This window comes from Plectropomus leopardus, chromosome 21 (assembly GCF_026936395.1).
Source record: "Plectropomus leopardus strain MGB_pleo_1.0 chromosome 21, ASM2693639v1, whole genome shotgun sequence".
In the NCBI taxonomy this organism is placed as follows: domain Eukaryota; kingdom Metazoa; phylum Chordata; class Actinopteri; order Perciformes; family Serranidae; genus Plectropomus; species Plectropomus leopardus.
Window position 1 is genome coordinate 6,457,377 of NC_142196.1, and position 16,060 is coordinate 6,473,436.

A 16,060-nucleotide genomic window follows, 5' to 3' on the forward strand; every position below is an offset into this window, starting at 1 on the left:
GTTCCGCTGTGCTGGACGTCGACACAGTGACTGACTGCTTTGTTATGAACTGAAGGAACATACGAATCTGTCTTGTGTGACGTGTGTAAACAAATTTTTTAACAATTGATTTGAAGTGACTGCTAGCTATTGCTGAAATAAAGTATTTTTGTTGAGTCCATTTATTATTCATTATCCTCTCATTCCCAAAGCCAATTAAGCCAGTTAGCCAGTGCAGTTTGTGCCACTGCAGCGACTTGAGCTGTCCAGCTCTGTCAGTGTTGGTGGGAACATTTTATAGCACACAGGATGGATGAATGTGCTTGTTCATGTCAGTCTATTTATCTATAAGACAAACTGAGTTAATGTTGTGAGCGTAACAAACTGCATTATGCTTGACAGCGTATTTGTAAATGTTTTGTGTAGATTTTAGCTGAATGAATGAAAGTGATTTGCTGTTCATAAGTGTGTGCATAGTTGCACTTGTCTAACTGGGTTTGGTGATGTATGGCTCTTGATACAGTCTGAAAGTGAGGCATAAATACATAATCAGTCCTCAGCTTGTTGAATCACACGTGCATAGCGGTGGTTTGTGCACAACACTGCCAGTAAAACACCAGCACCTTTTTTTAGTAGCTTAAGTCAAATCGCAATCCACTTTATTATTATTTACTTACATATTTGTTTAGGGGAAAAAGTACAGCTCCATCCTAGCTCCACCATCCACAATTATCTGCTTCCACTACCATTTTCCTGAAAATTCACTCACCAGGACCATGAAATAACTTTATAATTACTGTGAGAAAACCAAATTGGAAACTTCAGCTTTGCCCACATCTTCTCTGGCCTTCTGCAGAAACTTGTCAAGAATGTAAGACGTCAACACTTACTTTTCCAGTTTATGATGAGTTTACTGCCAGGCAGTCAATGAAGACATGACTACATGTCCAAAAGTAGGTTTGTGTATCTTTGCCTGTTTTTGGTGTAGGTTGTTTTTCAAGTTTCTGTCAAAGTACTTTAGTTCTAATGAAGAGAGGTTTTAATGCTTTAGTATAAATGACAAACCACTAAAAAATACATTGTAACCGGACCAAGACCACTTTCTCTAAAAGGTCTTTGTTGCTGTGTTCTAAATGCACCAAATATGGAAAACAAACCAGAGTCCAATTCCATCAGAAAATACAAAGCAGGTTTGAAAATGCTCTAAGACAGTATTGTGCTTCCAAATTCGCATGGTTTTCCCATTTTGGTGTGACTAGTTTGCACAGAGCCCTGACTTCAACCCTGTTCAACAGCTTTTGGATGAACTGGAGAGTAGACAGTGAGTCAGACCTTATTGCCAAACATCAGTTGGACTTATCTCTAATGCTTTTGTGGCTGAATGGGAGTAAACCCTGCAGCCAGTTTCCCAGAAGAGAAGGCTGTTGAAGCAGCAGATGAATGCCCATGGTTTTGGACTGAGATGTTCAGCCGTCATCGTTGGATGTAGTTCTTGGAAGTGTGCATGCTTTATAATCATTCAGCAAAGACTGTGTAGTTTCAGCAAAGAAAACACACATGTTTAGGTTCAAGTGACAAAGTCATCTAGCTGCTTTTGTTATGTTGATGACATGGACAAAGGAGGAAGTAGTGCTGTGTCATTTAAAAGTGACAAAGTCTGCATAGGGAGAAGGTCAGCAGTGATACATGGGTCAATAAAATGTCTTAAATGTTCTGTAAATGACATTGAGATCATTAATATACTAGCAACTCACTCTTGTCTATGTAAAGATATAATTGCGTAATGGCATAATGAAATATCTCAGCCACATCCATGCTGAGAACTCATATGCTCTGAGTTCCTTTAAACACTGGAGACGTTTCCTGTTTCCAACCACAAATGAACTTTGCACAAATGTACAATTATTATTGTAACCATTAATTCAAACCATGATCTTTCAACTGACCTAACTAAGTTGTTACTGTGCCTAAACCTTGAAAAACCTTACAGCATTGTAACATCATAAAACAGAATTGTCGCATTGGCCATACAGACTTGTCTAAAGTGCTTTTTGATGGGATGTGTGTTTGGGCTTCCTCATTCTTCGAAAAACTCATAATCTAAGTGTCCTTGGTTGCCTCAGACATCAAGGATATTAACTATCCAATCTTTTATACCCCTGAATCATATATCAGCCAAAGACCTAACTGCAGAGGACACAGAAAAACCAATACTGCATACTGAGAAGGAAATGTTGATCTACCCAACAGTTCACCCTAATTGCACCTCACTTTCATTCACAAAGTTTCCGTATACTTTATATAACAAGGTCTGATGTTTAGTTTGTGTCAGGAGGTGTTCTCTGCCTCTTCACATGTCTTCGTCATACTCAGTTTCCAGGCAACTGAAGGGCACGGTGATGAGAACAGCAGAGCATAATACAGGCCTGGCATCACTGCAGCAGGAATTTGACAAGTTTAATGAAGACAGGCAGGGAAACAAAGAGGGGAGAAAAAAAGGACGCAGAAGTCGGCGATGACTGTAGGTCAGACGAACGAGGAGAGAGTGGAGGAGCGGCACAGCGGTCACAGATGTCTTCCAAGTCTCCCACAAATTCAGGCAAGACTAAAGCCTGGCCCTGATATATATGGTAATAAAGTTATTAGGGGCCTTTTAGGCAATTTGCTTCGGGGGCAACTCAACAAAATGACCTCACTTAGATATGATGCTGCTTTGGAAATAGCTCTGACAGTCTGCCACGCTGAACCCACAACTCTCCTCCGATACCAACACACGTGGAATGTTTTACTTACTCGGCTGCACGATGCAATGCTAAGAATCTATTTGGGTTTTCAATGTGGGTGAGGGTTTTTCTTTGGAGAGGGCAATTTCAAGTTCAACTGAGAGTGCCAGGTGGGTTTTGGGGGGGTTTAGCTTGGATATTGGATGATTCAATAAGACGTTTGTGGAAACTCGCAAACGACTTGGATCTTTTATTGCTTGTTTAATCCAGGATTCAAAAAGCTTCATTCCTGCTACCCACATTCAGACCGGTTATAAGATTTCACGGTTGATGTACCCACAAAAGGTAATGTTTATTGTGCAGAAGAAATGGTTATTTTTTCCTCTGACCTTTCAATATAAACTTCTGAGCCCCCCTATAAATATAGAGGGGAAGATGTCAAACCAGAGGAGGGCAATCAGTGTTGTAAAAGCTAAACCAAACAGCACGGATCGAGGTTCACCTTCCTCAAATGCAGTATCACCACATGAGAGGCGCATTTAGTTATTTGCCAAGGAAACCCTCTCTCCAAACATGAAAACACAGCTCTCCTGTTTCACCAAACACTCGAGACGAGAAACAGGCTTAAATAAATAAAGTGAGGCGCTCTGGTCTGATGTTTGAAAAGTACAAGTTTGCGTGTCGCTGCTGAGCTCCATGGTGACAACTATAAATACTGTTAAGGTCCATTATAACTAACAAAGTATGTGTTCAGTGCTGTTTGTCTGCAGAAAGGAAAGACCAGTAACAATCTGCATATTAGTGTGCATGTATTGCACTTGCCAGAAGAATATCAAATTGACAAAAAATCACCACAAATTCCATTTTCTAGCTGTCTGTCAGCTAATCATGATCATTATCAGCAGATGAAGTTTTGTCCTTGAGATATTTTTAAAAATCAGACCATAAGTTTTTGATTAAACTTATGGTCATATAGCCATTCAGTGTATTTACATTTTGTTATCACCTCTTCTATGTTGTGGTTTTCACTGTTAGTGACGGACTCTGCCATTCTTTCACCTGACTGTCTTCTCATGCACAAATGGTTCCCAAAAGACGCATGCATGTTTTGTGTTTGTAACTTTCCCTCACTGATATCAGCCTCACTGTTCAGTCAAATTAGCTGTATTACGTTACTGCTAATGCAATTTCCTTCTGCTTCTGCTCAGAATTCTGGGACTTGAGTTATTTAACCACACTTGCTTACACAACCAGTAACCATGGATGTTGCCAAATCAGCCAGGACCGACATCTTAACTATTGCAAATTTCGAAGCCGAAGTAAGAAGTACAGCCTCCAAACAGCTACTTAATGGTGAAATTTTCTTAACTGCTGTTTTCAAGGTCAGATGTGAGCTCTGAACCCCCAGAACTACCTAAATGTAAACTATCACCAATCCATATTTGGTTGACATTTAATTTTCTATTGATGCATTTTTTAAAAATATGCAATCCCTTTTTTATTATAATTATTATTATTATTATTTTTTTTTTTAATTTTATTTTTTTTGGCATTCCCAAATTCAAAGTGCTTGGTTCAGCACAGCCTGTAGGTAATTTATAGTGTCCACAGCATTTCTAGAACTTGAACAATACTAGGGATATCTCTGCCTCTGTTGCTTGAATATTGACCATTTTTTCTTAAGACTGGCCAGCGCCAAATAATTTTTAATATAAAAAATGTGAGACCCCACAGTGATATGTAATAATAATTTGAACAGTTTTGTTCCCATAGTGTGTAGAGAACAATGACTTGGACAAAACAGCACACCACACGCTCACAGATTTCATTCGCAAACATCCAGAGTCCAGACTCTCAAAACTGGAAACCTCGCAAAACTGGAAGCCTCTCAAATCTCTAGTGATTAAACATCACTTCAGAGTAAACAAACATGGCGGTCAATACGCCAGAAGAACAAACTATTAGTTTTCTTTACAGGCCAGTGGTTTCTAACTCACAACAGGATATTAGATTATTGAATTAATTATCAGAGTACTGAACATGTGAAATATTTGTAAATTAAAATCAGGATGGACTTCAGAGCAGATGGAAGGATGTAAAAAACACTCTGAACATACCTCACACCACAGGAAAATCTGGCAAGATGATTGTTATTCTCATCTAGTGTTTACACAACATTAATCTGTCTCTCGTGAGTCCTCCCAGCTTTGAGGAAGTGAAAAACTAAATTAGAATACCCATTTTCAATCTGTTTTAACCACTAAAACCCTTTTGGGCAAGTGTAAAATAAATTATTCCTATAGCAGTAAGAATGCAAATATACCGGATAAGTCCTTTCTGCGGCGCAAAAGCTCCAATGATTAAAGAGTTCCAGAGATTTTTTCCTCACAGTGTTTCATTTTTTGCAGTTTCTCATTGCTGTGTTCAACAGTTTTCACAGAATTATCATGTGCCAACGTATTAAACATCCCAGGAAACTCCACTTATTGCTGCGCAAGTCACACGTTTCAGGATCTGTAAAAGGATGCAAGACAAATATTTCCTATTTGATATCATCGGCACGATCAAAACCTCCCGTTCTTTCACACATCCACAAACACAGATTCCAACATGCTCGCTTTGAAACTATTTCTGAATGAAGTCGTTCATGTTGTTGACACATTCTGCATGTCCCCAGACTCCCTGTTTATCAAGAAGGATAGATGTGAAATGTGTGTGTGTGTGTGTTGAGTGCACATCAGAAGGGAGCTGCTGGAGCTTTTGTCTGAGTTAATTACTAAAACAGCATCAAACAACACAACAGAGAAGCTCTCCATGGATAGCCTCAGCTGGCTGGACAGTTTGTCACAGCTTCAAAACCACCTCCCGCTGCTGTGATAAGGTGTGCGCCTGTGTGTGTGTGTGTGTGTGTGTGAGTGTGCGCAGGTGTGTGCATGTTTGTCAGTTTGATGGCGAAAGATTCTGTCTGTTTGTCTGCGTTTGCCTGATGCGAGGCTGTGTGTGTTGTCGTGCTGGGTGTCCCACAACAATTTTGACAGCAGGCAGATAAGAAAAAGTGCCTGTGTGTGTCCAGACATTTAAGCAGCAAACAGACCAGTTTGGCCAAATATCGGTCTGGTTTGGTGAAATACTTCCACAGCAGCAGTGCTGGCAGGTTTGCAAAGATAAGCCCTGGGGCCTTCAGGCTTTATTCAGTGAATTTACTTTACCGAGTTTCAGTTGCAACTCTACGGAATTCCAAATTATGTCAACCTATCTAATTCACCAAATGCTCTTGACTGAAAAAAAAACCTGATTTTTAATTGCTCTGCTCAATATGGGGGCAAGGTTCATTCCCAAAAATGACACCCAAGAGTAAAAGGAAGTACTACAACCTGCAGAGCTTTGAGTTCTGCTGTCAGAAATAAGCAGATTTACACATAACACATTTAGCAGTGTCAGTAGTCATATGTAAGGGTTAGTTATAAAAATTAATATTTTATCTGTTTTCGGCACTTGTTAATACTATGTTTATGTACTGTAACAGCAATAAAGATGGAATACTATGACATAAGGTTCGATGGCAAAAAATATATGATTTTCGCTTAGTATGCTTGTGTGTTCATTTTACACATTTTCACACTGAGGCAAATCAATTATTCAGTTTTGTGGTGGGATGATCATTCTAATGGTAAATGCTGAAAGAGCTGACAGACAAAAGAATCAAACTGTTGATAACAGAAACTGTTTTTCAGACCGATACACAAACTCATCTTTGCCATCGAATTCAAAAACAAGTCACACAAAATACAACTGTGATGGAAGAGAGGAACACTGGTCAACCTCTTGCCACTGTACCAATACATAGTGTGGGGAAAATGTTATAACACATGCAGACTGATATCATGTCACACTGCTGACAGCAAGACTGGGGTTAACGTTACCCAACAATTGCTGTTTTTTTTATGAAGAAAATCTGTTGCAGTTAGACATATTTATATCTCTTCCGTCATAATTTCTGGTGAAAACACTTTCATTCAAGAAATAGTGTCCTAACCGAATTTGACAGGAATGATTATCAGCGGCAAATCAGTTGATTGCATTAGTTTCTATTGGAATGCCCTGACTGTTGGGGAGTGAAGCAGCTGTACCGTTTTTAGCTGAACTTTTATCAGACGCCCTGCTTCTATTTATTCCTGTCGTTTGCTATGAATGCTGCTTGGCTACATTGTTTGTAATTTCTAGGTAATATCACAATATAAAACATTTGATTTCCATTTAAATAGTATAAACAAAGGAAGACAGGCAGAAGGAAGTACTCACCCATCTTTTAAGTGGTTACGTCTTCAGTATTATCTTGAGGGCATATCTGATAGGTACCTGATTGGATTACATGACAGACAAAAAAAAATGTATATTTAACAGATTTAGTACAGACAGAGTGCTGAAGGAGATTCTTTCTTTCTTGTTTAGGTGTTGGTGTTACAACAAGAAATGTGGGCTTACCTAACTTTCTTTTACAGCATTATTACACTTGTTAGTCTATTGATTGGACTTATTTTATATGAAATGTAATGAATAAGTAAAAATACCCAGCTTTACCTTGAGCCTTGTACAGGAGCTGCAGGTGTGCCGCCTGTCGCTCTTCTTGAAAACGCAGTTCCAGGTGGATTCTGCAATGAACAATGTACAAATGTGTCATTGGTGGTGTTTAAAAGTGTTATTCGTTGTCGGCAGGATTCGAACCTGCGCGGGGAGACCCCAATGGATTTCTAGTCCATCGCCTTAACCACTCGGCCACGACAACCTACATATCACTTCTCAACCCAACGTTAAGATTTTTCCGTAATATCAATGGCTAATGAGAACATGGCCAGGACTACGTGGACATCAAGGCTTTGTCATGGTTGACGAGACCAAGTGATCATTACAGTTGTTTGTACAGACTACCCTGCCCTAAGAGGTTATCCATTTCTAGGAAAGATAACTTTCCCAGAAAGACATAAAGCATACTGGAGATGCCGGGGATTGAACCCGGGGCCTCATACATGCAAAGCATGCGCTCTACCACTGAGCTACATCCCCTATGCAGCACAGACTGTACATATCAGATTACTTACACACAGTATGAGGTGAACTGTTTTTTCACAACACCTGACAAGAACTACAAATCTGACTAATATGCAAACTGTAGTTGTGCTTTGTGTAGGTAATATACATTTCCCACTCTCACATTCTCTAATGCATGTATTTTCATTTTGTAAATACTACTTTGTAATCCAAATGTATCACCTCAAACAAACCTGTAAGCAGACTTTGATGTGCGAAATCAAAACAGGTTTTCTGAAAGACCACCATTACACCATTTTTTCCCACCAAAATTAATGCATATGCAGGTTTTTTAAACAAGGGAAAACCTGCTTAATAAAGGCTATAGACACCTTCCCCATGGGCAGTAGACCAGTGCTGTGTTCACAGGTCTGCTGCAAACAAGTATGTCTGTCTGTTTGTTTTCCTGGTGTCTGCTTGAACGGAGACTGGCGGCTGCCCGCCATTGAATCTTGTTGGCAAAGGGGCTAAAATGACCACATCCACCCTGGTGTTGTATCTCCATCGCTGCTGTTAGAAGCCGACATGAGCTTGAGCCCTAACTACCGCAGAGTCACTTGACCTGGGAGAAAATGCAGATTGTAAGCTTTCCCATTAACACTTTGAACCCTGAGCAAATGGGTTTGATTTCCTTCGAAAACACGGAGAAAAGGCAAGGAACGTCTTACAAATGGCAAAAAAATGACTACATTTAGGAAATTATTAAAAACAAGCAAGGGAAAAATGTCCAGAAAACTATATTAAAACCTTTTTTTTCTAATTCTTCAGTAATTACTACTTTTTAAAAATAATTTTCTTGCTAATTTTTTGGGTAATTTCTTCTTGCATTGCTCATTGCCTTCCTTCCATGTTTTCGAAAGGAATCAAGCCAATTTGTTCAAGTTTCAAAGGGTTAAATAACACTGTCAGATGTTAGCAGGTGTTAGTGGGTTATTTGTGCAGAGGGAAAGGGGCTTTAGTTGATGTTGGCAACATTTAAACTCTAAATTCATTTAGATTAAGGCATTATAATTCTTAAATTAAACAAGTCTTCTTATCAAGTCTGTGGGAAAAGGACTGTCTGTGCATGACTTGGAAGGCCCGAACCACTAATGAATGAAGAGGAAAAGTTAAATTTAAAAATTACTAATTAGTAATTACGTAAATTACTTGGTCTATTTTTCAATCGAAACCTTTAAATAATGCACAAATACCTTACATTTAAACTGCAGTACATGGAAGTAATCACAAATCCCAGCATGACAGAAAGATCTCACAGCACTGTGAAAAGTAGTTGTGAACGTGCTTTGTCACAAAATCTCTATCTCTGCATGTGGATGTTTGGAGTGCTTCAGATTAAGAGCTATCAGTTTGGGAATACTATTCTTCTCACACTATTGTTGTGTATTTCCTCCCCTCTTCAGGTAGAATCATATCTTCAGCTCCCTTTATTAAAATCCCTATTTCAATATCTTATTTTCCTATTGGAGTCACGTCTGGGGCCCAGTGAATGACACAATAACTTGATATCTTATTCAATTGAAATGCCATGGAGCAATAACGATTTGCTACAGCAAACAGCTTGCAAATAAAGCTTGTCTCCCTGAGCGGTAATAAAAAGACTCATGTGGAAGAGGTTATATTAGGACTGTGAGAAATCAAATAGATAGGATCTGGAGTGCTCAATTTCACTCCGAGCTCTGAAGCCAGAGGTATGGGCTGCCTTCTGGGGCAGGGCAAATATTAAAACACTGCACTCAAACTTAGTCAGGGGAGTTGGGCAACATGCTGAAATGTCAGCAGGCCAAAGACACGTGCAAAAGCTGCTTACTACCTGTCTGAGGCCACATATTTGGCTTCAATGACTGAGTTCAGTCATTCTTGAGTAACCCGGTTACGGAGGGCCTTCTGCAGTAACCTCATTCCTGCAACATCATTGGAAACCTGGTCCTGGTCTGGTTTTCATGTAACCAGGTTTCTGACAGGGCTTTTACAGCAGTGCATCTGTATGACAAAGACTTCCTACAGGGAACAGCAGTGTATGACACACTGTATGACTCACATCCCTGTATATATGCACTATTCAACAGAGGGAGCAGAGTTCAACACAACACCGGCACTTCGGGCAATTCCGACTTGTTCGCTTTAGCAGAACAAATATGTACTGAAGAGACAGAGAGAGGGGAGATTGTCATCTAGTAAATAGATAGCAGATAGCATCATTCTCCTGGACGAATAAACAAATAAAAAATAGAAAATGCTAAAATGGGTTGCCAAATACTGATCATTGTGGGATTATAATTTAAGGAAAAAATAATAATTTCAAAACTTACAGCGTTTGTACCACCAGGAAAGGTTTTTGTATATTAATCTGTGGAGTGAAACTACGGAACAGTTTTAATGTGGAATTACAATAAGGTCCAAGCATAAACCATAATTTATAAATAATTTTAAAACCATAGTTATAAATAATGAATTAAACACGACTTACAGGGATGAAGAGGGGATTTCACAATCACCAGGAGTTTACAGGGGTTTATTATTTAGGTACTCAATATTTTTCCTAGTTTATCTTTCCTTTTTTTCCCTCTAAATAATAATGTAAAATCTTAGATATTTGATTTTACAGCATTTCTCAAATCCATATTACATACTGCATGTATACACTATGTGCTATCTATCAATCAATCAATCAATCCATCATATATTTGTCACATAATAATATAAATAAAAATATAATAACATAATAATAATAAGGTAAATGCAATCCCGCAATGCTTTGCGAGCGTACTTTGTTTTCTGATTTCGTGTCTGCATTTAAATGTGATGAATGTGCTTTGGATACATTTTCAGCTGATTACAATCTGGGTCTTTGTGACATGGCACAGGGGGTCAAAGACACACTGCCCAGCCTCTGCTAAAAGCAGCACACAACAAGCATTTTGTTTTGCCTGCTGATTTGTTTGGGAGCAGAATGTATGCCTTACATACTTTTACATTGGTACGGTTGACGAGATCCATGTTTTCAGAGGTCATCAACTACAAAAGCGGCTTTATTATGCCGAGTGTTAACCTTTAACCAGGGCCAGCTCTGAGGTTTCTGCAAACACAAAGGCTAAAAAGGTCACATAAGCTTGCGATCCTGTTCACATGCCTGCAGGGTCCAGACTCCACTTTTAAATTGAGATAACCTTCCTAAACAACAGAGGTTCTGGGACTCAGGGCCGAATGAGTCACTGATTATCTGTGTATACAAAGGTCAGCGTCGTTATATGCCTGGACGTGGAGTGTCCACTAGCTTATCTGTCACCTGGTCTCGATGGCCAGACAGGCTCCTGTGTGAAGGGTGTCAGAGGATCTGGAGGTGGTAAACAAGCTGTGGCCGGAGCTTGGCTAACCCTGCGTGTGTGTGATAGTTAGCAGAGATGTGTGTTTGTGACGGAGGAAGAGAGAAGTGAGAGAGAGAGGTGGAGAGGGAAGCCCCTCTCAGCCCTCAGGACATAATTAGACTTCCCCACTCCAACTAGTGCAACATGGTGGTGAGTCTCCAACTCCAGGGCTCTGCTAAATCTTTTGATTAGCCAGCCGGGGTTTGTGGTGGAGCACTCCCTTCATCTCTCCAAACCCTGTGCCTTGTAGCAGAACATGTACATGAAATGTTATTAGGGGGGAAAAAAAGAGATAGACGGTGCATAGAATTCATATTGCCTTGTAAAATTATAATAACGTTAAGTGAATAAAGGCTGATTTTCAAGAAGCTCTTGAGAGACATTTTCTTGTCAACACTGGAGCTTTCAACCGTCCGGCTAACAAATGCTATTATCATGATTAGTGTGTGTGTGTGTGTGTGTGTTATCCTCTGTGTGCAATCTAAGGCTAAGTGATTGTCTATGATGCCAACTCTTAAGTGCGCAAAACACATTTGCAGCATAATTATGCATAACTAGCTGCTAAATAGCCGTGTCATTCTGCCCAAGAATTTTATTGTCTTGGCTGTCTCATTCACCCTTACATACACACACACAGACGCACGCACACACACACACACACAAGTGAGATCTCTTATCAATCAAGCGGGGAGGAAGCATCCACCGGGCGATTGTAATCTTTACTGTGTATCATTATTTGGTACACCTCTTCTATCTCGTGGAGGAGGAAGACAAAATGATCACCTGCTTCTTTTAGAAAGACAGACAGCAACCCTCCTTGTCATGTCACACGTCCTCTCAAATATGCACATGAGAAAAACAGGCATGTCGCAGGCAAACACACAGTCATACATAACCTGAGGGTTGCTGGAGGGTGAAATAAACAAAGCGAGCAAATGAGTAAGAGTGCGCACTGGCTGTAAATAGAAGGAGGAAGGAAACAGCCAAAATTAAAGGCTGAGATCATGGAGGCACCGATGCTTCTTTGTTGTTTTTACTTTGGGTAGTTGGGGAATTTTTAAGTAATGCTGGTAGTGTTTCTTTCACTTAATCTATGTTACAGCTTGAAAAATGGAGCAATTGCTTGAAATGCTGAAAAAAAGGGCAAAAAGTTGGAGATAGTGTCGCAGTACGGAGTCACAAAATTGACAGAGCTATCAATTAAAGGCCCAGTTTGAAGACTAGTGTGGTCAAAGCAAGGGGGGCAAAAATTGAGTAGCCTATAGAAGGAACCAGTCGACCAGAATTTAAACTGGGGCTGTATTCACAAACATTCTGAGAAAACTCAAAAGCACCTAACTTAACTTAAAAAGAGTCCTATCTTAAGAATGTTTTAGGAAAATTCTTAAGAGCAACTCTGAGCAAGAAAGAGATAGAAACGTTTATCTTAGTGTAGAGGTATTGCTGACCCTGTTGCAAGGTATGATGCATTTTTAACAGGTGTGATTGGTTGTCACAGACACGCCCTTTTGTGAACATGCAAGATGTGCATGCCCAAAGGAAATGAAATGAAATAAATCATGATATGAGACTTTAAAAGCACAGTTTGTGTGATCATACTGCTGTACTGTTGCATTTTTCCACTTGCCAAACACCTTAATGTTGTGATCACTCTTTTTTTCTGGTGTTACATTGTTATTGCTTTGGGCAGGATATGTGAGCACATCTCTAATGAGATCGACCACAAATATTATCCCTGCACCATCTAATCTGTAAAATTTCATTAACTCATTGCTATTCAGCGTTTGGAGAATATTTCTCCTGCCTCTTTGTCTTTCCACCATTTTCTCCTCTGCTTAAGACTCTTAAGTCTCTTTAAAGTCCTCCTCCCTACTCCTGTTTTCCACCTTGGGAACTCTTAAGGGCTGAGACGCTTTTTCAATAACTTTTGTCTTTACCTAGTCTTACATTTAAGGGGAAATTCTGAGAAAATGTCACAAATCTGAGAATTTTCGTAGAATTTCATCACTAGGAGCAACTCTAAGTAAAAGGAATCTTTGTGAATGCGCATATTCTTTTTAAGTCGTAGATCTCTGTATCGTGATTGGAATGATTCCATTGCAAGATGCTCGCTAGTTTTAGATTGCCAACCAATCCCACAAAAACACAAATACAAACGGTGATCTATGCCTGTCATATATTCTTGCTGTGACTTGGCCGACAGACACGGCAGACTACATGTTGGCCCCTCACCAATGACTTATGACTGTCATGGACCATTTTCTCTCTTTTAGGTAGCACCAATTTTGCTATTGCACTTTTGCTTTGCCATGTTTCTAGTTGCAGTCTCTGTGTTTATGTGGACAAACCTCATGAAACATGTTTAGAGGTCGTAAAACAAGAGCAAAAACATGACACACTAGTTGCAATGTTGGATCATCATGAGGGGAACCTGCATTAGTTGTTGTTCTTCTATGATGGGAGGAAAAAGTAATTACTGCAGCCAGAGCTCTTTTTAGTTTCTCATGCACCACATGTGTTGGGTTGGGCTATTATCACTCTGTTGCTGTCGGGTCTCTGCATTAGTCATCACTCAATAATTTCTGACATCCCCACCCTGTCTATCTCAGCCCCAAGCTGATTTTTAAAGGGGACAATGATTTTTCACATTAAAGTCTGTTTGCAAGAGTTGCAGAAAATGACTTCAGACTTCAAGACTTTGAACAAATTCTTTGTGAAGTTTGATGTCACTTGAGCCAGCATTAGTTGGAGCTCAAGACTACAGGCTTTGCTAGCATACCACTAGCATAACCAGGCGGCATCTCCAAAGCTAAAAAATGAAGGCAATGTGGAAGTGCCAGAAACTGTCATCGACTGGCCATTTGAGTCTGGCTCCAAAACAGAGTAAATCCTCATAGACCCCCAAGTTGAAATGCCCAACTTTACAGCGGAAATCAACATATTTACACCCTTGTACAAAAAGATTTTGGCCTCTATAGCTAATTTCAACATTCATGGCATCTGTATGGGGGGTAAATTTGTATATAGCTTACCTGTTTACATTTTACCAAAGCTTAAATTTACACATATTAAAGGGTTGGGCTACTTGAGTTACAGACTGCAAGTTGTTGCTACTGGTCGCCGCAGTCTATGAGTCAGATCCAGCCCTCACTCCTACACAGATCCAAACACTCATCCAAATAGGTTCACCTCTGGCTCCAAAAAACCCCAAAAGACAGCAACTGTGGAAACGCCAAACTCTAGGCTTTAAAACGGCAGTCCACAAACTAATGGGTTATGTCATGATAGCTACATCTGTTATTTAGACAGTCAATGAGTAGAATCTCCAACTTAATTGTCAGCTGTCAAGATGCCTTGTTGGTCATGTAGGTGCTAGATTTTGACAAGGGAGAAAAATGTGTGGTTTGGAATTTTCTGCGTCAACTTATTATCTTTTTTAAATAAATATAAAAATAGAAAAATAAATTGTCTGACAATGGTAGAAGAGTACATATCTAAACAGGTAGAGCACTCTACAAGCTCCGTAATTTTTTAAAATGGTTGAGCACTGTAAATTTTGGAAAAAGTCAAGCAAACAGGTATAAATACTGCATTTTGTTGGGGACTATTTTTAGCTGTAATTGAATCCACATTTGGCGCACCAGTGAGTATTTGGGGCACCAGGACAGTGTATGTGGGATGCAGGCAAATGAACTACAGAGCGTGTGTTCATAGTAATGAGAGAACAAGTCACCAAGTGCAACAGTGCGGCTTATTGATGTGTTTTTAGCAGTTTGTAGACACCAATGGAGCGGGATAATAAACACAAAGTTCTTGTTAGTAGGGTCAATTAATTGTTGGTTTTGACTTTTTTTATTGGATTTTTTTTTTTTTACAAAAAAATAAAAATATAGAAAATATCAGCAGTATTGTTGCTCCAATCAACCCCCTCCCCCTCAATAAAACGGTCTGAATATTTGAAGCGACAAACAGCCTGTCACTCAAACCATTCTTTCATTGTGGCATTTCATTAAAGAACACGAAGTCAAATTGTCTCTCTCTCTCTTTTTTCCTCTATCACTCCCTCTCCCGTGATAGCTCTGCACAGACCCCAGTTTAATGAGGCCATTTCATTTGCTGGAACCCCCATGCAAAACAAATGTGTTGTTTTAATCAACACTGGCTGCTTGATTGCAATTCCGCCATAAAACTTCGCCTCCTCTATTTGCACCGTGCTTTGGAGCTGTCATTGTGACCTCGCCATGGCCCAGCTCCGGGATTCACCCTTCGAGCGGCCCAATCAGCCCACCCACTTGTGTGATATCATTCCAGGGCCGTGTTTGGGACGTTGATGTCAGACGCCTGTCACGCCTGCTCGCATAGCTCCACAATCAGCAATGCCTTTGATGGGAAGAGGGGGAAAATAAAAAATATGCTCTTGGTTTGGACCCTTGCAGAGATATGAAGGGAAGAGAGGCGACCATGAATCTTTGAGGTGCTGGCTGATGGGTTTCAAACAGCATAATATTTGTGTGTGTAATGCAGTGCTGAGAGGGATGGGATCTGTCGGCTGGGGTCCCCGAGATGTGTTGATGCACCACTTTCATACCGACCCCCTGCTGCTCCCATAACGCCATGCATCCCTTTGCAGCTTCATGACTCACATCCTTTCTCTCCTGTATTCCTCCAATTCCTTAAATTCTTTTTATGCATCCGCTTTCTTTCCTTTCATGTGCTCTTTATTCCGATATGTCAAGGAAATTATCCTCTCTTTACTGATTCCCTCTCCTCTGGTTGAAGGGATAATGTGCATGGGAGGCAGGGACGTGCAGCCTCTCTTCTGTCGTTGGCTTTTTAATGCTGTCTGTCTGCTTGACTCTCTCAGATGGGGGAGTTGTGGTGATGAAGATGCTCATTTCTCTC

General features: G+C 40.0%; 1 protein-coding gene and 2 non-coding genes across 3 annotated transcripts in view; all 3 read right to left on the reverse strand.

Moving 5' to 3' along the window:
- Positions 1-16,060, reverse strand: part of nrp1a (neuropilin 1a) — a 131,967-nt gene that overhangs the window by 97,660 nt on the left and 18,247 nt on the right. The window contains exons 2-3 of the mRNA XM_088071748.1: positions 7,284-7,354; positions 7,005-7,061 (exon numbers count right to left, since the gene is read on the reverse strand). The gene's annotated coding sequence lies outside the window, so the exon portion shown is untranslated. The remainder of the gene's footprint in view (positions 1-7,004; positions 7,062-7,283; positions 7,355-16,060) is intronic.
- On the reverse strand, positions 7,407-7,488 carry trnas-aga (transfer RNA serine (anticodon AGA)). The gene has a single exon. It is a non-coding gene; the product is annotated as a tRNA-Ser (tRNA).
- On the reverse strand, positions 7,695-7,766 carry trnaa-ugc (transfer RNA alanine (anticodon UGC)). Its single transcript has one exon. It is a non-coding gene; the product is annotated as a tRNA-Ala (tRNA).